We start from the raw sequence: 23,233 nt of genomic DNA on the forward strand, positions 1-23,233 counted from the left end.
AAGAAGTCAGTTTCAAAATGTTACATACAGTCCGATTCCGTTCACACGACATTCTCAAAAGGACCAAACTATAGTGACTGAGAAGAGATCGGTGACTGCCACGGTTTGGGATGGGAGACGGTGACCACAGAAGGATAGCACGAGGGAGGTTCTTGAGAGGTACAGCTGTTCTGCGTCATGACAGTGGTGGTGGTCACGCAAATCGATACATATGTTAAAATTCATAGAACGGTACAAATTAAGGGCAAAGTTACTGTACGTTAATTTAAAAACATATAATAAAACAACAAAATTTAAGCACCTTGACGAATGCTCACAAAGGACAGAATTATTTGGTGTTGATGGAGGGAAGAGCGGGAGCCATTTCAGGTAGAGAAGTTGAGGTTATTCTCTGCAAAACAGGCGAGCGAATCAAGCCTAAGACTTGAAAATCTGTTTTCAACATATGTATCATGTCTTTACGAATAAAAAAAGCACACTGGAAAAAACAAAAACGGAATCAACATCTGTGTAAAAGTCCTATCAGCATATTGCTAACAGGTTTTGTATTTGAATTCATTTGAATCCAGTGGTTCCCCCCTCATCCTCAGGGGCTGGTTCCCAGACCCCCAGTGGATGTCAGAAACCACAGACAGCACTCAACCTCATATAGACCATGCTTTTCCTGTACATGCATACCCATGGTAAAGTTTAATTTATAAACTAGGCACAGTAAGAGAGTAACAACAATAACTAATAATAAAATAGAACAATTATAACAATACACTGTAATAAACTTGGCAGTAGATCTTAGCAACCTCAGCCTACGATTTTTTTTTATTAAGCTGAGAACTTTCACCTTTTCACTTAAAGGAAGCACTTTATGGCTTCTCTCTGGCATATCCAAATTGCCAGCATCACTACTCTTGCACTTTGAGGCCATTATTAAGTAAAATAAGGGCGACTTGAACACAAGCACTGTGATACCGTGACAGTCGATCTGATAACCGAGATGGCTACTAAGCGACTAACGGGTGAGTAGCACATACAGTGTGGATACGCTGGACCATGGGATGATTCACGCCCCGGGCAGAACGGAATGGGATGGCCTGAGGTCTCATCATACTACTCAGAATGGTGCATAACTTAAAACTTATGAATTGTTTATTTCTGGAATTTTCCATATAATATTTTCTAACTGTGGTTGACGGGGGGTAACTGCAACTGTGGAAATAACCGGGGATACGGGGCACTACTGCTTTTTTTGCTAAAGCTTATGTATCTAGTGTAAGCTGTTTAAGAAACTGCACTGTGTAAAAAAAGGAGAAAGAATGGCTTTGCTGCACAATGCTTTCGGCTTTCCTACTGACACTGAGCACAATCCATAACCTTGTAGAAACATTAACAGTACTACATTATTCATCACAATAAGATTATTAGTTGATGGGAAACAAATTACAGAGCTTCGCAATTTGCTATCCTTCCTGACTGCATACAAGACAATTTTTCATGAATGGAAATTGCTACCCAGGAAGAGAAGCTTCTGTTTGTCTTAGGAAATTTCCAATAGTAGAAGGTGTCGATTCCGGAAGCGAAAAGGTGCAATACAATAAAAGAAGAAAAGAAAAGTTTAAAAAGTATTTAGAAAGAGCCCCTAAATGTACTCACAGTTCAGCAACATGTTGGGTAGAGATACAGTACACGAGCTGGGAGAAATGGGGAAAATCATACCTGTTTTGCTGAATGTGATGGCAAAGCTTTGCATGATGTCATGGATTTATTGGAAAAACACCTTTAGGAAAGTAGAGAATGCCAGCTGAGCTGAGTATAGGTCTGGCAATATATGTGGCCATCTAAAATGACTTGGCTTGTTCTGGTCTCTGTGCCATGAATACCAGCAACAAGCAAAGGCCTTCTTATCTTTTACATCTCACATTCTCCTGAAATACCTTCATAACCACTCTCTTCCCCCACAGGTGGAACTGACTTCTCTCTTTCACAATCTTCAGGGACCACATACAGATGCTATTTTCCCATGCACCCCTCTTTCCTGTCCTTGCCCCCTCGCATGAAGGACTGAGCACCAAGTCCAGGATCTGCTACGTGATGAGGTGGGGGAGCAGCAAAAACTGCTTTTTGGTAAATGGATGAATGAAAAGGGATATCAAGGTTTCCAATAGCAACGGCTTAACCTGGGGAACCAGGTGTGGTGTAATTAGCATAGCTGTCTCTGCAGCTCCAGCACCTGTGACCCACATCAGGTCTGTCCTTCAGAGCCCAGGCGGCTCCTCACTGATGGGGCTGGGGACTAGCAGAAAGGAGAGGGAAGCACTGGAAAATGACACTGCCTGGGCTCACACCAGGGACTGTGGCTTACCAGGGCTGGTCCCAGGAAGGGGAAGAGGGCAAAGTGTGAGAAGGGAGAATTCTAACAAGAGTACCATAGGCACTGACAAATAACTCAAGATGCCCAGTTGCATGAACTGCTCTGTGTTCCGATTTTCCTCTCGGTTTGCAGAGCAGACAAACCTCCTTCTTTCCTCTTCCCTTCCTGGGCACATTCTTTCCCTGGCTCTGTCCTTGCCCCTTAGGTGTTCTGATCTTTCCCACAAACACTCATGAGGACACAGCTAAAATGCCATCTATTGTTTTGATATTTCCCACCCCTTTTCTTGCTTCCAGTCTCAGGGAAAGTCAATAAAAAATCATCATTCTGCCTACCTGGATGATTCAAGGGTCGTGTCGCCTGTGCCACCGTCCGGTTTAATGCCTAGAATGCTAGGGCTCCTCTGTCACAATGGCTGACCGTGGATCTGAGGACACAAATGCTAGGCCCTAGAAGGTGGCCGATGCTTGGGCTGGAACCGAAGTTCTCTGTCGTCCTGAAAGAGCGGAGCCTTGCAGGACGACAGGCAGGTGCAGCAATGTGGACAAGCCCTGAGTCAGAAAAGCGGGAGCTATCTTCGTCTTTCCTCCCAGGGATCACACTGCCAGTCTGGTTAATACCCAGAGGCCCTCAACGTTTCTCATTGCTCCAAACGAACTCCCTCGTCCCAATTTCCTCCTCTGAAGCAGCCCTTTCTCTGTGTTACATCAGTGGTTAGATTTGTCATCAGGACTTGTTTTCCAGAAGGAAGCAGCCCTTTTCAGGTCCCTGCTTTTAAAGGTGACAACCAATGTGGCATGTCTGCACGCCCACGGGGTCACATTTTGGTGATAAAATGAAGGGTGGTTTGAAGCCAAGAGTTTGAAAGAAAATTTCAGGAGAGGAAATTTGAAACTTTTCCCCGTCTTCTAGGAAGATCTCTGGTTTTCTGAGTTAAGTAAAATGCAGTGGTTCCATTCCACTTCCACGTTGCCTTTCTCCCAGTGTTTGAGAATCAAATAGTTAACGTGAGAGGGTGCTGGAAATTCAAAACATTTGGGAGCATATAGGAGGATCTGATGTAATATTATGTGGGCAGATTTTACTATTCTAGAAAACAGCCTCTCTTAACCTAAACAAAGAAAGTAGTCCAGGGGTAATATGTGTTCCTGGGGAATTAGTCCCAATTTAGCCCGATTTCTAGAATTGGTTTGATAATTCTAGATCAAGTAGCACCTTCTATAAGGTGCATCTCAGATGTCTTCATCACATTTATACTGTTATGTAGTCTCCTTTAGCACTTTGTATCACTTTCATTTGCACACAATCATAAACAACACTGATGATGATGATTATAATACTAATTAGCTAACTTTTTTGAGCACTCATTTTGTGTCAGGTTCTGTGTTAAGAACTTCACTTACTTAACACAGAACAATAAGTAAGGATAAAATATTTACTTACTTAACATAGAATAATAAAATTATCTAGTAAGATAATCTAACTTAGTCCACATGATGACCCTAAGAGAAGATACCCATTATACAGATCAGGAGAGTGAGGTTCTGCGAGGTTAGGGAGCTTGCCTCAGGTCGCACAGCTGGAGAGGAGGACCAGCCCAGGCCGTCTGGCTCTACAGCCCTTGCTCTTCAAACTAGGTGGTCCTGGGTCCCAATGAGTGAACTTCCCAGATAACTGAACTTCCTATCTTCAAGTACTTGGATATTTTTATTTTAACTGTGTTGTATGGCTATAATAACGCAAAATTGGAAGCTAAATTTGGCTGCATTTTTAAAGAGAGCATAATGAGCATAATCCAGCATTTAATTGATGATGAAAACCTGTTAAGAGCAAACGTAATTGTACTCTTCAGTCACTTAGCTCCGCAGCTTCTTTTGGTTCATTCTGTCTCCTTCTTTGAGGTCAGGCTGCCAGGTGCCAATGCTGGGTTGCTCCTGGGCCTATGGCTCATCTCAGCACCATCACACACACCCCTCCATTTCTGCTGTCTATCTCTTAAGTTCTTAATTTTAAAAAGTTATTAAATTTGTTAAAAATTGCATGTTAAGGAAGAATGAACAAGATCCCAGAGGAAGGCCTAATGAAGTAGAGAGCAAGGTCTTTCTTAAAACTACTTTCAGAACTCAAGAGGGCATTTTAAAAACTTATTTCTCAACTTGGGGTTCTATTCCAGAAAGCCCAAGTTGCCCAGGGCCTGTCAAGAACACTCACTGTGTTCTCAATTGTTACTTAACTGGTTTCTGTGCAGGATCTTGTTTTCCCAGCTGGAATATAAAACTGGAAGGTGGAGATTGCTGTGTATTTGGAAAATGAACACTTGCCAGTGCTTAGGCCAGGGCTGCAAAGAACCTCCACTCTAAGAATTTAGGGTTTAGTTCTTTTCAAAACAATGTGGAGGCAGCTATGGGAGATGAAACAAGGGACCCTTGGCTTGGCCTTGAGTTGGCAAACTATGGCCCCTGAGCTAAGAATGTTTTGCACATTCTTCAAGAGTAGTAAAAAAAAAAAAAGAAGAGTGTGTGAAAGAGACTATATGTGGCTCACAAAGTGAAGCCCCAAATTTTTACTTTCTGGTCCTTTACAAAAACAATTTGCTGTCCTCTGGCCTCGTGGATTGAGGAAGGCTTCCTGGAGGAAGAGGTACATGAGCTATCCCATTATAAATCCATCAGGGTCTACTTCAGTCTTACACGTATACGTACGTTTGTTTATTATACGTATATTACGCTTGTTTGAATGAACGAATGTTGAAACAAACAGGCATATTGGTAGTTCAATTAATCTTGATCACAGCCTATGGTTCCAGCTCATTCCACTGGGCTGATACCTTGAGCAAACACAGACTCTAAATCATACACATTCACATTAGTGCATAAGAAAAACAACTGAGGAAAAAAACCCATAAAATGAAGACTCGAGTTTCCTTTCTCAGGTTCCATATTACAGCTGATCAATCCGTACAGGATTGAGACATTCAAATATGGAATTACAGCAAGGGACGTGCTGCTAAGCGTCTAATAAATGACACCTCCCAGAAATGAACCCTCCCTCCCTCCCTCCTTACACTGTTCACCTAGGCAGCTCAGTACGGACGCTGGTAAAATCAGCAAACATATCTTTTTCTTCTCTAGTGTTTTATATCTCGCCTCCTATTTGGGCTTCATTGAAACAGAAATGTCACACTGCTATCTTTAGCACACTCATGGAGTCTGAACTAAAAAACACTGTAGCTGACGCCCTAGACGAAAAGTGAGGGATGCAGATTTCATCTCTGGAACAGCAAGAGGAGACACAGTTTCAAAACAGCTATTAATCTGTGATGGGGGAAAGGCAGCAAGGTGCAAGATCTTCCTTCCAGCCCCAGTCAAAACTCAAGTTAAATAATCCAGCGATTTCTGAAGTAATTAGCAGTATGTATTATTTCCCGACACTCAGGAAGAGAATCATTTTGAAAACCAGTGCTCTTGACACGTTTCACTATCAAATCAATTACTTTTAAAAGCAAGAAGCTCGCTCTCCAACCCGGGAACATATGATACACCACCTGCCTGTTCCAAGAGATGCTTCGTGTCTTTTTTTACAAATGGGTTTATGGGTTTGGAGGGCTCTTCTTTCTGGTATTATCTGTACATTTCTGCAATAAGGAATTTCAAACTCATCCTTAGACTTCGATGACCATTTTGTGGTCCAATTTACAAGCATTCTGAGTCTACACCGCCAGGAAACTTTCATTTCCTGTTAGGAATTAAGCTTTCCAAACTTGATACGATCTTAATTATCAGAAGTGTATTCTTGCCCAAGTTCAATCTCTGATATCATAATAAAGTACAGTAGCTCCATTTCAGGCGAGAAAAAGCTGATTCAGGGAGATACTGTATATATCTGTTTGCATAGCAGGAATCAGGCCTGAATTTATTTTCCTAGAGATGTTTCGTGGATAACATTTTCATTTTCATCAAAGGCAAGCAATTTAAAAGTTTCTCTTGCTGTTGACAGTCTCTCTAGCAGGGGACCTGGGCTGACTACAAATGGCAATGTTTTTTAAGGGGCAAAAGGTGCTATTTTATTTCCAGAGCATATACTGCAATGCATGGCCAGAATAGTGTTGGATTTCTTTGGGATCTTTTGGTTTTGCAGAAATCAAAGGGAAATAACTCTTCCAGCTCAGGCGGACACTGTTAAAGTTGTTACACAACTATAGGGTATTACACACATCTCTCTCAATAAGTGTTTTAAAGTAGCCATTTCCTACCAGAGCAAAACCACTAATTTTTTTCTGGCCATTTTAAATGCCATTTAATGAATTTCCAGCTTGGTTCAATTAAATGGCACCTTGAAAAGAAATCATGCTTTCTTTCCAAAAAATCTCTTTCTGCTCTAGGAACGAGCCACTTGCTGTCAGAAACTGGCTAAGTATCTTTCTTTTTAAAAAAAAAAAAAAGACTAGAAGAACTCAGTTAATTCAAATTAAACCATAAGTCAATCATCAGCAGATATCAAGAATCAGGATTTTGGGAGCAAGCCTGGAGTTCATGCCAAAAAATTAAAAATTCCTTTTTTTTGACTCTTCATTAATTCTTCACACAATGTCACTAATTTATTTGTTCCTACAACAAATTGAAAATTTTGTGTCTAAACACTCATCAGCACCCTCATAAAAATTAATTGTTAAGAAATCTTATTTGTGGAGATGTGTCTCAAGTCGTGTCAAGCCTGTCATTTAAGTTATCTCTAGAAGTCCCCTCTGTCCAAGATAGGCCAAGCCCAATTGATCTTTTCATGTCTCTGGGCTTCTCTGGAAAAAGTAAAAATTGCTGTTTCCCCAGAGCACAGTAAAGAATCTGAGCATGCCTCTTCTTTAAGCAATAACCATTAATATGGGTTCCGCTTGTACCAGACATCTGTAATGCTTTGGGCTGTATTTTCTGGCGCGATAACAGTGTTGTCTTGAGAACTGGTGCATGAAGAGGACAGAAGGCAGAGAGGCAGAGCTGAACTGCTCACTTGTGCTCCTATCTAACGGACAACACTCTTATCTTGCAGGAAAACATAGCCCTGAGCCAGAAAGCAAAGTTTCATAAATCTTCCCCCACCAATTTTGTCAGTCTCTCTTCTAGCTTGTGGCCCATGGCCGACCTTGATTAGAATCCACTCTTCCATGTAAGGATTCAAAGGGATCTGAAATAAGATCACTGAAGAGCATCACTCAGACTCCTTTGGGTCCAGACCCCAGCTTCTTTGACAACCCATTCTATGGGCAATCTTTCCTGAAAATAAGCCAGAAATAATGCTTAGGAAGTTCAATAGACATTGATTGAGCATCTATTTTGTGCCTGGGCCTGAGCCTGATGCTGAACATATAGTGGTGTCCAAAATTTGGTCCCTATCCTTGAGGAGTTTGTGGTCCAGTAGGAGGGAGTGACAACTTCAACAGAACTTGATAAGTGGTAAGAAAGGGAAATGTGCAGGGTGTTCTGAGTGTGTCTTCTTATGTTGATAACACAATGAAAACTCATAAGCTCCTGCATCAACTCAGAATTTTCTAGACTAGAGCAATTCCATGGTCCAGCAAGGCAGGCTCTAACATCTTCTCAGAGGCATTTCTCAAATGCTCTTAGAAAAGTCTAGGAAATACTCTGCCCTCTTTACATATTCTTCCAATACACATTTGGGTGTCTCTTATGTGCCCCGGGAGATGCAGGCATATTGCCCCATCTTCACTTATCACCAAATAATTCCCACTGGATGTAATTTCAGGAACACGAAAGCTCTAGCCCTCTGACCCAAATCTCTCTCCCATAGCTCTACTGTGGTGCCTGGGATTGCGTCAGGAATATCCATTATGGGCCTAGAGGAAAAGAATGCCTTCATAACATGCTAATGTTTCATGTTATCTGATTAATCTAATTATTACTCAGTGTCTTATCAAGCCTCAGCGTCCTGAGTGATGGGAGATGGAACTGGTAAGTTTTGACGTTGCAGTGAGAATGAGCTGGGAACCATAGGTATTTCGGGGAGTCCTTAGAAAAGGTAAATGCTAATAGAACAAACTAGAAAAGACAAATAATTTTCCATACTTGTCTTAAATTCTTACTATGCTCCCTCCCCAAGAAGGAAGAGGAGGAGAAACAAGAGGAGGAAGAGGAAAGCAAGGGGGGAGGAAGAAGAAGAAGCAGCAGAAGAAGAAAAGAAAGAAGAAGTAAGAGGAGGTGGCGCAGGAGGAGGAGGAAGAGGTTTAGCTGTATTTAACTTATTTTGCTGTTTGTGAAATGGGATAAGCCACATTAACAGACCTCCTGGACATTGCTGGGCATATTGGGATAATGTTGGTGATATCTTTGCCAAAAAAAGCAGTTAGCCATCCTAAAGCACACCTTGATAATCATTGGCATTTTAATTCAGAATATCAGCCTTACGATAGTCAACATTTGGCTAAGGCAGAATCCATGAGGCTAGGTGTGTTTTAGAGTGGTGTGGGCAAGGCACTAGGAGGCAGGCCAGCAGTGGAGACTCAAGGATGGCATTCTGGAGGCCCAGGCAAGGCAAGGCAGGCAACACCACCCTCATTCCAGCTAATAAATCCCCTCCTTCTTAGGTCTGTCCAAGCCAGAAAAGCCTTCCCAGGGAATTTAAGTAAAGAAATAAAACACTCCCAAAACTGGGTTCTGATATTGCATGCATCACTTGCTTTCCTCAAATGCAAACCATTTGCTCCAGCAGGCATCTTGTACTCCCTCCCTATGTGCAGCACACACAAGGAAGCCCTCTGTATGGATTGGAAAAAAAAAAATAAGGATTGATTTATGCACTTAAGGCCCCCAAGGGAGTGACATAAACCCAGTTGGTGTCCTGCATCCGGGAGACTACATTAGCGCGACTGCATTACCCGGGAGATATGCAAAACCACATGTGGCTGACATCTCCCCCAACTCAGCAGTATAGACGCCTCACAGGTACTACTTTCTCCACAATGTCAGTGGAATAATGGAACGTTCAAGAAAGGGGTCCCTTGTATTGCGTGGCAACTTTGGAGTTATAAGACATTGGGAAGAAGTGGGGAACGAGATGGAGATTTTTGACCTTAGCCTGATGAAGTCAGCCCATTGAAGGGGTAGATGTTTCATCATGAGCACACAAAACAAAACTAGGGAAATCAAAACAAAAGTCAAAACAAATTTAAAAATACTTAAAAACGCTCCTTTCTCTCTCTCTTTTACATAAAATGTGCAGACACACGTATACACACAAACACAATGGATTACTTACAAAAAGACAAAATTCAAATCCCAAGCTGTTAATACCAAATATTTGTTGTTGTTTTGTTTTAATTAAAACTTTTAAATTTGAGATGATTGTAGATTCACATGCAGTTGTAAGAATAATGCAGAGAGATCCCACATACCCCCGAGCCAGTTCCTCCCAGTGGGAACCGACATCTTGTAAAACAATAGCACATATCAACTAAGCTGTTGACATTGACATAGTCCGGATGGAGAACATTTCCATCACCACGAAGATCCCTCTTATTGCTCTTTTATTGCTATACCCACTTCTCTCCCACCTTCCATTTTAAAAGTTGAGGTGAATGTTAAGCACACAAATCTTAAGTATACAATTTGAAAAGTTTGATAAATACATGTGTCTGTCTGTCTTCTTTTATTCTTGAGGAAGATTAGCCCTGGGCTATCTGCTGCCAATCCTCCTTTTTTTGCTGAGGAAGACTGGCCCTGAGCTAACATCCATGTCCATCTTCCTCTACTTTTATATGTGGGACGCCTATCACAGCATGGCTTGCCAAGCAGTGCCATGTCTGCACCCAGGATCTGAACTGGTGAACCCCAGGCTGCTGAAGCAGAACGTGCACACTTAACCACTGCGCCACTAGGCCAGCCCCGATAAATATATATATATATATATATATATATATATATATATATATACATACATATACCACGTAACTATCAGCTCCCTCAAGATACAGACTATTTCCCTCACCCCTGAAAATTCTCTCATACCCTTTTCCAGGCAATCCTCAACCTCTCAAGGCCACACATGATTTCTATCACCCTAAATTAGTTTTACATGTTTGAACTTATATAAAGGGAATGATAATCATGTACTATTTTGAATCTGACTGCTTTTTCTCAGTATAATGTTTTTGAGATTCATCCATGTTGTTGTGTGTCTCAGGAACACATCCCTTTGCATTGCTGAATAATATTCCATTGTGCGATGATATCAGAGTTTGCTTATCCATTCACTTGTGGGGGGACATTTGATTTGCTCCCAGTTTGTGATTATTGAGAACCAAAGCTGCTATTAACATTCATGCACAAATCTACTTCTGGATATGTATTCTTATTTCTTTTGGGTTAAGACTTAGGATTGGGATTGCTGGGTATATGGTTAACTGTACAAGACAATGCCAAACCATGTTCCATTGTATACAAGGCACTTATATACCTGCCAGTACTGGTCCTGTCAGTCTTTTTATTTTAGCCATTCTGGTGGGTGTGAAATGATACCTAAGTGTGTTATTTCTTTCTACCCAAAGACAGGGCAGAAACAGGGTCTTGAGATACATTTTGCAATCTAATGTGTGGATTAGACTCCTAGTCAGATCTCAGTTAAAGCCCCGGATTCAGCATCTAGCTGGCAACATTCAACAAGACATGCAAACTCAAGCTTTCCAGGTGCTTCTAAGGCAGGTGGTCCTCCAACTTCACTTTGACAAAAGTCCTGGGAGTAAGTTTCATGTGTTCCTGATGTATGCATTCAGTGGAGTCCCTTTTAGATTCTGATGAACACTTTATCCATGCTTTGGTTACCCTGAGTTCAAAGAAGTGCTAATCTATGTCATGAACTCTAAACATTTTACCATTTTTATGCTATTGCCAGGAGAGATAAAAATTGGCTGACAGGTCAGACCAGCCAGTTGGACGTTCTCGCCTACTCTGCATGCTCCTGTTGAGAAAAACAATGTTTGGCCCATCAATAGGCATCCTATCGACTCGCCTGCATGGTTCCTGGCAAGTACCCATGGACAGAAATGGATCAGAGCTGGTCCCCAAAAAACTGACAAGGGAGCGTCTCGCCTGTCATCTGTGTTCAGCTAACTGGGCCCAAGAACCAAGAACTGCACCTGATTCTGCTCACCTGTAAAGGATATGTATATAGACAAATATGTGACTAAAGTTTTGATGTGAAGAGATGCTATAATCAACACCCTGGGTAAAAATGAAGCATCCTTTCCTCAATAGGGTACATTTAGAAGATAAGAAAAGAGAAATAAGGAGGCCCAGGACTTGGACACTGTCGGCACACGCACAGGGTCATGCATATAAACATAAGAGTATTTCCCACAATAGGCATAATTATAAAGCATTAAGATAGACCTTTATGTGGTGTTTTATTCTGGCATCCTTCTGCTTTACAGTCACATCTCAAGTCTCTACACAGATGCACATATACCCTGAGAAAGTTTGACAGAAAGATGATGGCCAGTAAAGAGAGTTGTGGATGAGACAGCATGCTATAGTGGAAGTACTGGGCTTCCTGCCTGAGGGTTAACCCCCAAACTCCCCACTTAAAAGCCAGAGGCGGGAGCTATGTGGGGAAATATTTAACATATCCAGGGCCCCACTTTCCTTATCTGTAAAACAGAAGTTAATAACACTTATTTCATAGGACTGCTAGGAGAAATATGCAAGCCAATACCTGTGGAAGTCATCTAACGTGCAGCCTGAAACAGTACTAGGGCTTGAATGTGGACTGAATCTGACAACATACTCCATGGGGACGTAATTCTGGTTTGAAGTCACCCAAGCTGTCTTTCTACCTCACTGGCAGAGGTTCTGAGATTATATAGGTAATTTAAATTATTTATGCATCAATTAATCCTATTTCTATTCAGATGCAAACAAGGCTGTTGGAAAAGAGGTGGCTGGTAGACCAGGTGGTATCCTCACATTGTGAATTAAAGTCTGAAAACATTCCACATCCTCTTCCTACAGCTTTGGTTAGAGTAAAAGAGATGGGCACTCGGGGAATGCATCTAAAATGTCTGAAACCCAACAAGTGTTAAAGCCCAGTGTTTTGGACCTGCGAGCTATTCTGTTGTCTCCTTGTTCTTTCTTTGTTCCAGAGACATGGCAGAAATACAAATCCTGATCTAGAAGGGACAATAAGCGAGTAAACAAAATGCTAACAGATCTAAAAGCGGCAAAGTGACGGGAGCCTATTCTTCGGCTTGGGTAAGGCGAAGTAAGAGGCTTTGCAGCTGAACTAGCGATTGAGGGATGGGTTGAGTTCATCAGATAGTTGAGGGGGAAAGAGCGTCCTGGGCTGCGGAAAGAGTGCAATTGGTGAGATGCTGAGGGTGGCTGGGATATTGTCTGTAGGCACAGAGACTATGAGATTAGACAGGTAGACCAGGCAGAGTGAGAGGGCTTTCGTGGACTTGTCACTTCTTTGAGGACAGAAGAAGTGTTTTATTTGCCCTTGTGTTTCAGCATGTGGCTTAGAGCCAAGCAGAGAAAGAACATGGTTGGGTTGGGTTTTAGGAAGATAATAGTGATTAACAGCAATATGGTGGATGGACTAGAACAGGGAGACTGGAGCTAGGGAGCTAGTTTGGAGAGTGTTTCTTTAGACACTGCTACAGATGATGACGTTGAACTAGGACAGCAGAGTGGGCTTCAAGAGCCAGAGAAACAGTTTGGAGATACTAAGGAAGGGAAGTGACAGAAATGGGAGGTCACCTGGAAATGGGCCATGAGGGAAAAAGAAGAATCAAGGATGATTGCAGGTCTCCAGTGGGGAACTCAAAGTGGGGCATATTCTAATAGAACCCAAAAGACCATTTGCTAGTTTTCCTTTTCTCCTTCCCCATAAAGACAGTTCCCACTTCATGACTTATTTCCTGCTCAGTGTTCTAATCTCTCTCTCTGACATGGCTGTCCCCCGTCTACCAGCAATTCTGACTAACGGGACTTTACTGAAGCGGTTACGAAGTCAGAGAGGTATGGGGGTCCATCTTGCCACTGTACTTACAAGCTTTGAGACTGAGGGAAAGTTCTGTAACCCACTCAGTCTTTATTTCCTCATTTGTAAAGTAGGAAAAGACTGTTCTTCTCACAGGGTTGTCATCATGATGATTATATGGGGTCAATTATATAACAGCCGTTGCACGATGTCTTGTTCATAATAAGTGTTCAATAAATGTTAACGACTATTTTTATTGTTTTGCTATTTTGGTTTATTATTATTAATACTATTTTGGTCATTTAACACACTTTCTGAAATACACTACGAGCTTCCCGCCTCCTTTGAGGCTTCCTGTCTATGACAGCGCAATTTGCCTCTAGACCTGTGCTTCTCAAACTGTAATGCACATATGAATCACCCGGGGATCTTGCCTAATTCAAGATACAAAACTGTGCCAGGGAGTCTTGGCTGTGCCAGAGAGGCTGTATTTCTCACAAGTTCCCAGGGACCACTAGTGTGCTGGTCCAAGCAGCACACTTTAAGGAACAAGAATCTAGACTCTCTAGACAATTCTGGAGAGGAGAGTGAGCAAATGCAGACTGTAACCACTTTTGATCTGTTCGTGCACACCATTCATGTTGACCAGGAAACACCTCCTTTTAGAGCACATAGCTTCATTATAGTTAGGCCTTTGTTTCCCCATCTATGCATTTAACACCTGCGAATGGGGCCAACTGAAGATCACCTAGTCTTTTGAGACTCTAAAATGTTTGGAACTGAAGTGGGCATTAACAAATAAACTATTTATTTTGTACACAGCAAGTGAAATCCTTGCACATCCAAATGTAATAAATAGATTTTTCAATGTCTGTTCCATAATTTATCACACAATTTCTCTCTCTGCTTACTCTGGCTTATCGTCAGGACAACACCCATCAGATAAGATGAAGATGCTGCCAGTAATTTTTAATATTATGGTGAAATCGTATATTTCCCTAGATAGTTGATTTGATACAAGGCCTAAGCTCCGGTCCGTAAATCTTTGGGTGCTTGAGATTTGTAGTAATTTCATATTTAATCTATAGCCTATCAATACATCATGAGGACCTGAGAAATGATGAAGAAGAACTTGGAAGATAAGCATGGGTGGTAGTGGATAATAACCTAATCTCAAACACATTTATAGACAGAGGACCCTGGAATGGGCAAACTAAGTCAGGTGTTTTTTCCCCTTTTATTATTGATGATTTTTAACTCCTAACTTTTACACTGGGATCCTTTGGGGTATTTTCTTAGGCAGAGATGCTGTCATGTTGTGATGGCACTAAATGCAAAGAAAACTGTTCCTTGTCTGGGAATTTTATCTACTTAAAGCCTTGTGTTTATTTGAGTTTCAAGATCTCCCTCAGTTACTTATCTCTATAGGGTTTAGAATTTGCCAAGTGCTGGGTGTGAGAATGTATGTGCCCTGAAGGCTGGGGCTTTGCTTTCTTCACTACTGGACCTCCAACACCTGGAACAATATCCATAACAAATATTTTTTGAGTGATTGAATTTTGGTGTTTAATCCTCATTCATTTTTCAGAAGCCATCAGTAGAGTCACTTCTAAAAATAGAGGATTTTTGCTTCTGGTTTAGCCTGGGTGTCAACTTGAATTGTTAATCTCCTCCTCCCAGCTCCTTTCCCGTCAGACGGACCCATCATAGGACAACCCTTGGGCGCTCTGAAATGCAGACACCCTGATGTTAATACTCCGACTTCCGACACTGCCAATGGAGAAAGTGCTCCCACCTTTACAACTCAACAGTAGGCTGAGTCAGTGTACTCAGACAGCAGAGCACTACTTCATATTTGCCTTGTCTCATCTGAAGAAAAGAGTGTCTTGATTTATTTCATTTCGAGTCACCAGGATCTTGCAGGAATTTAGGAAACACAGATAAAGTAGAAGTAGAAACGGTTCTGATGCCATCTCCCTCGAAGAGCCTCTGCAGCTCCATCGCTGATGCACTCGGAAATGTACTCAAACATTGTCAGTTTACTTCTCATAAATTCTTCACCACTTGCTATTCTCTATGCTTTCTGTAAGGGGATTTCAGAAAGTGAGACACAGAAACACAGCTTCTTCCCAAACAAAATGCATCCCGCTTAAGTTTCAGACCAACGCTGCTCTCAGAAAACACTTTTCTCTCGTGCCAAGGGATCACCTCCCGTCTCCCCTCTGGGAATCCAAGAAACCTGAGCTCTTCTCCCTCACTTAGAATAAAAGCTAAGGAATAATGTGTCCTTAAATGATAATTTGCTTGCATTCTGCGGCTTCCTATCCACCACCACAATAGTCCTCTATGTAAATCAGATTTATTTATTCATAGGCACTAGCATTCCATTACTTTCATCAAAACCAGTCAAGCTGCATTCAGCAGTTTCTGCATTCTTATAAACTAACTGGAAAAGCAATTAACATTCGCCAGCACTTTAGATAGTGGGGAGAGGTGCGGACCCCACCACATTCCTGATAACACAACCACTGTAGGCGGATGGCGGTGCAAAATGACTGCTCCTCTGTGTCGAGGGAGATAAGAGAAGTGACACAGATTAAAACAAATTGTTGATCCATACCAGGGAGAAGCTAGGGAAACAATAGAAGTAAAAGCATAAATGTCAATTTGGGATGATAAAGGATACAATCTAAATGTAATATGAGAGGCCCCCAGACAAAAGCAAGAAATAGAGATTGCGCATTAGTGAAGTATCAGAGTACTGGAGCATTATAACACACGCGCGCACACGCGGAGTCATCTGCTCCCAGCATATGAAAATACAAGCAACACATTGTTGATTGCTCAGCAAACTCAATTATGAATTAACCCGCTATTGCAGAAATTCTCCAAAATTATGCTCATTTCAAGCTGCTCAGAAGAACACTTTGTCCCCGTGGTAACTTGCTTCCCATATTGGCTTCATTCTTCTGCTCCTTTTTCTTCTAAGTGCCTACAGGCTAGACACACACATACACACACACACACACACACAAAACCACTCTGGTTGCAGCCTAACAAGAGGTCCTGCCACATGTTCACTGGTCTCTCTGATAGAAAGATGAAGGGTGAGGTCAACCTGCAATGTCACCATCTCAGCTTCCAGAATACTGCCACCCAGCTCCCGCCTCCCTCCTTGGCAGCATGCTGGATAAGTCCAGATCTGAGAATTCATTCCTAATTACTCTAGTGTCATTTCTAGTCCTGCCTTTATGATGACAAAAATCAAACGGCGGGCTCAGCTGTGGCGCCGTCTGATATAATCTCTGCAGCTTGCTAATGCGGCAGGCAGAGCTGACGGCAAGGTGTGCAGGTGGCAACGTGTCCCACCATCCTCCCAGACTAGGGCAGCCTCGCATTCCTGACGGGCTTCAAGTGTCAGGATGCTTATTAATTACCAGAATGGTCAGCATGAGATGGTGGGACCCGGGGAATCAGACACATCTTGGAAATGTTCTGAGTTTGCTCAACACACTTCTCGGTGTTCCTTCTTAAGGACTAGTGGTAACTGTTTTTATTCACTCAACATAACTGTTGTGCTTTAATAAACAAGAGAAGTGTGAATAAACCCTTCTTTATCTCACAAATGCAGGGCCAAAAATGCATGTGGAAATCAACATCTCGAAAGGCAGGCAATGTGTCTTTTCACTATTATTTAACCTTCTTTGAGTACCAACTGTCTGCTAGGTGCTATACTAAATGTCCTATCTCAGTAAACAGTAGCTGTTGCCACCATTGTCCTCTATAGCCAATAATAATAATAACATTAATCACAGTAGTGATAATAATAGCATAATACTGGGATGGTACAAAAAGATTCTTCGCTTTACAAAATAATTTGTCACAAGTTTCCCTTAGCAGACTGTCCTCAACATGTTGAAAATATTATTTATCTTTATAGTCAACTCAATGTAATCGATAATACAAGGCAACATGCCAGGCACCGGGAGAGAGACAAGACTGAGACATCCTGCACTGAAGACTTCTCTTCTCAGTCACCTAGTACCCTACTAGGCCTGTCACCTGTCACCCTTCTGGGCTATGAACTCCGTGGGGCACAAACTGTGTCAGGCACCAGTTGAAGTGCTTTCCGTGGATTTTCATCCTTCATCCTCACCACAGACTCCACATTGTGTGGGTGGGGATCCTGAGGGTCAGACAGGTGAGGTGAGTCTTTCAAGGTCATCAGCAAGCAGGTGGTGGGCCTTTATCTCCACTATGCCTATTAGGACACATCCTTCTTCCTACTACCGTATCTGAGGTGCAAATAAAGTCTTAAACTTGGTAACTACTTTAAAAAAATTACCTGCCTAGGGACACCCCGAGATTCCCAATTCACAAATGAAGCTAATGCTACATCTCTACTGGGTTTATAGCACTCGGTCCCTGAAAGCCCCAGAGACTCCAAAACCTCATCAGTGAATGCAGCCTGTTCATCAAGTTGGCCCCTTCCCGTTGCTTGGCTTCTGAGAGAACGTTCTCTTGGATTAGAACTGGGATTTGCAAACCACCCTGGATTCCATAGGCAACTCGTTCCGTGAGCAAGTCTCTTACTCTTCCTCAGTTTCCACATTATAATTTAGGAGTGAAAGAAGGGGAAGAAGGGAAGAGGAGGAAAACAAAGCTCCTTTGAGAATCCTCCCTTCAAAGAATCGTCAGGAGTGTCTGATGCCTGGGGGCATCAAAGACAAGCCTTCCTGGATTTGAAAGGCACTGGCGCAGTATCTCCACTTTAGGAACAGCTTCCTCTTCCCACCTGCTCCTAACTCATCCCCTACGCTCTTCCATACATGGGCCCTGAGTGATAAACCCAGTGCAGCCCCTTGTTTAAGCAACAAAGACAAAAAACAGGTGAAGCCAACAATGCTGAAATCAGAGCCACTGCCGATGCTGTTCCGCGGACTGCGGCCGGCCAGGCTGGTGGTTTTTCTCGCCCTCAGAAGGAAGTGAGTTGCAGAGCCAAGGGCAGTGGACCACCGAGAGAAGCGAGGCCTCCCACGGATTTTCTCTTTTTTTCCTTTTTTTTGTTCCCGGGCCTCCCTCCCTCTCAGGAAGAACCTGGCTCTGCACACCGGCATCTCAGCCTTTCAAGGTGAACCTCTACTCCTGGAGATGTGCTTCTCGGCAGAGGCTGGGGGAGAGGGAAAGGAGGGGGTCCAGATCAAAGCTGGCTTTGAAGTGAGTATAATTTTTGGAATGTTGCTAAGAGTGTAACACACAGTTCAGCAGGAAATTGACTCTGGAAACAGCTTTGTAGTTGCTCCCCAGGACTGATGATTTCCCTGACCTGGTGGCAAAGGTGCAGAGCTGAGCAGTGGGGGAGATGAAGATTGCTGACTCTCACCGATCTGATTTAAATTTTTTACCAACCAGCTCCTTTGGCTCTGACTTGCTGAGCAAAAATGTAGTACAATGAAGTCTGACACAAACCCCAAGAGAAACCAGGACTCTTTCAACAGATTCTGAGCAGGTTCCAGGACAGGACATAAAGGACAGGAAGAATATTTCACTTCCTGTGGCAGATTGAAAAAAGCCGTGTGGTAACAAAAATCGTGACTTTATTATGTGTCAGATCCTCTGCTAAGCGGCATACAACATCATGCCATAATCCACGAAAAGCACTGAGCACAGTGCCCGACACACAGCAAGTGCTCTGGTATGTTATTAGTTTCTTTAATCCTCATCACAATCCTATAAATTAAGTACTTTTTCATCCTCATTTTACAGATAAGGAAGGACATGAAGTACCATCTTCAAGGTCAGTCAGATACACTGGCAGAACAGATCCTCAAATGCAATCTCTCAGAATCCGAACCCACTTTTCTTGGATATTTATACTGTGTGACTTGCATCCAGGACAAGAATAGTTAAAAGCAAAGTCCATTTTTGAACAATTGATGCCCTCCAAATTAAGTAAATACAATCTCTTCCTAAAATAAAATCCTGAGTGTGTTTTCCCATGGAAAAAGAAACAGAGAACAGATAGTCCTTCTTGTTAGTACACGGGTTTTCTCCCTCAGGGATGCCATGAGGGCCGAAGGTGTTCTATTCTTTTGGTTTATGCCTTTAATTTCTGTTGTTGTTGTTGTTGTAAGGGGAGGGACTGGAGAGTGGGGATTAGGTGGATAATTGGTGAATCAATACAGGGGGATGAAAGATTTTGCTGGGAAAGTGAGACCTAGCCATATGCTTCAAATGTCAGTGGAGTAACAGAGGCCAACGGTGGCAGAAGGGAGCTGGTGTTTAGTGGGGGTGTGGAGGAGAAAAGAAATTCAATATGGAGCAAACTTCGCCGAACAGGAGGGGAAGAGACACTTCCAAGAACAGATTCAGACACCTTAAATGAAAGCTCGGTTGGGACGAGATTTGACCATATGTTGTCATGGATTTAATTTCTGCCTTTTTCTCCTCTCTCTCTCCAGCTCCTTCTCTATTGCTTTGGACTAAGATCTCTTTTGACAACATTGTCTAGTTGTCCTTCATGTGTAGTTTGGGGTCTCTCTCTTCTTGTATTAACAGTCATTGAGAAGCTAGTACCTTGAGGCCGGGGGTAAACACAAGTCTCTCTTCCCCTCTCACTCTGTGCTGCTATCCTCTCATCCCAGTCAGGAATGAGGGTGACTTGAAGGGGGCATGGGGGTAGGTGGCTTAAGGACCCCTTAAAAATGTCCACATCCTCATCCCCAGAACCTGTGAATTTGTTACATTACATGGTGTCATAGGCTGAATTGTGTCCCCCTCCCACCAAAGTATGTTGACGTCCTAACCCCCAAGACTTCAGATGTGACTTTATTTGAAAACAGGGTCAATGAAGATGTAACTGTTAAGATGAGTCCTACTGGAGCAGGGTGGGCTCCTAATCCAAGAGGACTGGTGTTCTTATAAGAAAACAGCCATGTGAAGACACAGAGACACACAGGGAGAACACCACGTGACAATGAAGTCCGAGATTGGAGTTACGCAGCTGCAAGCAGAGGAATGTTGAAGATTGTCGGCAAACCACCAGAAACTAGGAAGAGGCAAGGAATGATTCCTCTACAGGTTTCAGACAGAGCACGGTCCTACCAACATCCTGATTTTGAACTTCTAGGCTCCAGAACTATGAGACAATGAACTTCTGTTGTTTTCAGCCACCCAGTTCGTGGTGCTTAGTTATGGCAGGTCAAAGAAACTAACACAGATGGCAAGGGAGAATGAAGGTTGCAGGTGAAATTAAAATTGCTAATCACGTGACTTTGAGATGGCGAGGTTATCTAGGTGGGCTCAATGTAATCATAAAAGTCCTTATAAATAAAAGAGAGAAGCAGAAGAGAGAACCAGAGGGATGGCAGCGTAAAAAAGACTCCGCTACATATTGCTGGTTTTAAAGATGGAGGAAGGGGCCACAAGCTAAGGAATGTGGGCAGTCTGTAGAAACTAGAAGAGGCAAGGACAGAGATTCTTCCCTAGAGCCTTTAGAAGGAATGTAGCCCTGTTGACACCTTGACCTTAGCCTAAATCAACCCGTTTCGAACTTCTGACTTCTAGAATTATAAGATAAATTTGTGTTGTGTTAAGCCACTAAATTGTGGTAATTTATTAGTGCAACCATAGAGAACTAACACAGGGGGTAATGCTGAACCCATCCAAGTAAAAGTAAGAGAGTCAGCCATCCCCTAGGCCAAGTGCAACACAGGAGGAAATAGGAAAACTCAATCATGGTTGAGCTCCTCCCTTCTCCCCTTCTCACCTTTTTGGTCCTTCAATTTAAGACATATTTGACCACCTCTTCCATATACATACAAGAATAAGAGTAGTAATAATAACAACAGCTGCTAACATTTATTGATTGCTCACGAGATGCAGGCACCATTCCTAGCGCTTAACATACATGATCTCTTTTAATCCTTGCAATAATCTTAGCATGATGCTCTCCTCTTTTTTCCATTTAACTGATGAGGAAACAAAGGCAAAAGAGATTAAATAACTTGACCTAAATTACAAAGCTGGTCAGTGGTGGAGCTTGATTGCAATGGGCAGAAGTGGCAGCTGAGTGGGACTCAGAAGTTGCTGGAGTCATTGGGCCTCCCAGAGATGGGATGGCCACACCCAGCTGGAGAAGAGGATGTAACCTCTCTCTCCTTTCTGCCTGTAAATATGTCCAGAGAGGACACGCACATTGCAATTTGCTGTCTATCTCAGTTTAAGACTTCTATAGTTTTAATTTCTCCGCCACAAACTAGCAATAGGTTAATGCTGAAGAAATTCAAAATCTTGAAGACTGTCTCAATTCAAAGTTGGCAGTCAGAGGATTGAGAAATGGGAACATGTTGCCTTTTTCTCCCCCATTTCAACTGCGGTGCCAATATTCTGTCGAGAAAAGGATAAAAAGAGCGTCTGCATCAATAAATATGCTTTGTAACACCACTTAAACTTATTCTTCCTGCTTGATATGAAAATACGATGGGTGATAGTATGTGAAATTTTCTGCTTCCACCACTTTATCAAAGTTTATACAACCCACTGATCTTTGGCATGGAGTCAATACGCTAAAATCCTATGCAAAGAGGATGGATTCAGCCATCAGAACATCGTCAAAGCCCCAGGTTGTGAAAGGAAAAGAGGCAGGAAGAGCAGAGTTAAAGTACTCAGCCAGCCAGCCGGGGAGCTCTGCTGAGTGTCCCCATGGTTCTTAACATCATGGCCCTGCTATTCCAACTTGCTGAGGTTGCTGCATAGTCTTGCTGGAATGCAAGGATGCTAAGGAATGAATACCTCCAGGCTTTCCAAGGGATAACCCCCTCATCCATCACTTCATGCCTGCCTGAACCTTCCTTGCCACTTGGCTGGTCCTGTTCCACCTGGGAACGCCGTCTCCTTTCCCTGCCTTTGCCCACGGTGTACCAGAGGCTGGCACAAGAAATAATGATGAACAGAATGTGTGCACTGAGTAAATCACCTCCACTCTCTACTTGCCCTTGAGAGAAGAAAAAGGTAACTTGGACTTCTATTTTCAAAGTCACAGTGGTCTAAAACTACTTATGCTCTAGTCTGTCTCTTTCCTTCACATCTTATCACTTAACTTCCCTCTAATTCACTCCTTGAAAACCTCTGAAATCATTCTGCAACATTATTTGCATGCCCATGAGATGCCAAGATCGCAGAACACAGAGAGAGCTGCCTTGCACCCTGCCGTTAGGGAGCTCATTGTCTGCAAAAGGCTGTGTAAAATCTCACTCACTCACTGCCTCTTGCCACTCCTTTTCTGTGATTTATTCAGCCAACATGTGTTTAATGAGTACCTAATATGTGCTAGCACTGTGCTAGTTGCTGGGGATCCAACATTGAAGTAAAGAGGCATGACCACTTCTACTGAAGAACTACATTCAAGAGAAACTTAAAATGAATCATTCATGGGTTGTAAGCCACCATCCCTGGTTGGACATATTTCTGTAGTCTTATAGTGCCCCTGGAGGGCAAAGACACTGCCTGGCACAAAGAAAGCACCAATAAATATTCACCACATGAATGGCTGTGGGAGTTGACTGCCCACTGCTTCCTGCACCCCATCATGCGGACTCTGTTAGCACTCCCAGGATGACCATGGCCCACTCCGTTGCAGTTCTGATGCCTAACACAGAGCTGGTGCTCAACAGATATTTAGTGATCTCATCTGGGTTCCTCACCTCACTACCCACTCTACAGCATGCATCGCCATTTCTGTGAAACAACTCCATCTTACAGTAACAATTAAAACCACAGGCAGTCATGTTCACCTCGAGTAAAACATAAGATGACCCTCCCTTTTCACAAAAGGAAAAATAAATTCACTCTAATTCCAGGGATTGTTGCAGTTGGAAAAAAGTT

General features: G+C 42.7%; 1 protein-coding gene across 29 annotated transcripts in view; it reads right to left on the bottom strand.

Annotated features, from left to right (window-relative positions):
- The window catches only part of TENM2 (teneurin transmembrane protein 2), a 3,416,041-nt gene that overhangs the window by 295,301 nt on the left and 3,097,507 nt on the right, over positions 1 to 23,233 (bottom strand). The window contains exon 1 of one of the 29 annotated variants that reach the window (XM_070232955.1): positions 2,701 to 2,804. The exons of the other annotated variants lie outside the window; for them this stretch is intronic. The gene's annotated coding sequence lies outside the window, so the exon portion shown is untranslated. Of the gene's footprint in view, positions 1 to 2,700; positions 2,805 to 23,233 lie in introns of those variants that run through there. 29 annotated transcript variants of the gene reach the window in all.

Source organism: Equus caballus, chromosome 14 (assembly GCF_041296265.1).
Source record: "Equus caballus isolate H_3958 breed thoroughbred chromosome 14, TB-T2T, whole genome shotgun sequence".
In the NCBI taxonomy this organism is placed as follows: domain Eukaryota; kingdom Metazoa; phylum Chordata; class Mammalia; order Perissodactyla; family Equidae; genus Equus; species Equus caballus.